The 524-nt window shown below is 45.4% G+C and overlaps 1 long non-coding RNA gene across 1 annotated transcript in view; it reads left to right on the top strand.

Moving 5' to 3' along the window:
• Positions 1 to 67: 67 nt before the first annotated feature.
• The window catches only part of LOC107594593 (uncharacterized), a 1372-nt gene continuing 915 nt past the window's right edge, over positions 68 to 524 (top strand). The window contains exons 1-2 of the long non-coding RNA XR_001610178.1: positions 68 to 206; positions 421 to 475. This is a non-coding gene — a long non-coding RNA (uncharacterized lncRNA). The remainder of the gene's footprint in view (positions 207 to 420; positions 476 to 524) is intronic.

Here is a 524-nt window from a genome sequence, read left to right as displayed (position 1 = left end):
AAAAAAACACTTTTTCACACCACTGTAGATAAGTAAACGCTTGACGGTGATCGCGCAGTTGCACTCCAGGCCTGTGGGGCGTCACGCGCTCTTAAGCGTCACTTCTTCGCGCTGCGCTCGTGCGTTTCTCTGACCTCTGCAGACAGAGCGCGGTCCTGAACTCCAGGGAAATGGCTCCTCCAGTGCAAGTGTCGCCGCTGATTAAGGTTTGAATTCACAAATCAATTATTCTGGATGTTTATGACTCGTTTTAATCGAAGAAAGGCGTCTTCAGGACTGTCTTTCCCTCCTTCCTGTCGTGTTTCTCTCAGAAGGCGGAGCGGACTGTGATGTGTTGACATGGCCTGCATGCTGAAAATCATAGTATTTCCTTAATACAACATAATTATGGATATGAATGAGCTTTTTTTTTTTTTTTAGACAGCCAGGTGGTCTGCATTGCTCATTGGTATTATCTACGGAAAGCGCAGATATGGTAAGAACCTGCAAGTTGATCAGAAACAGTCTGACTGGTTTTCAAATGA

The sequence above is a fragment of the Sinocyclocheilus grahami genome, unplaced genomic scaffold, assembly GCF_001515645.1.
Source record: "Sinocyclocheilus grahami isolate Dianchi unplaced genomic scaffold, SAMN03320097.WGS_v1.1 scaffold186.1, whole genome shotgun sequence".
Taxonomy (NCBI): Eukaryota; Metazoa; Chordata; class Actinopteri; order Cypriniformes; family Cyprinidae; genus Sinocyclocheilus; species Sinocyclocheilus grahami.
The sequence above is the reverse complement of the archived record's forward strand: the minus strand, read 5'-3'. Positions and strand labels throughout refer to the sequence as shown.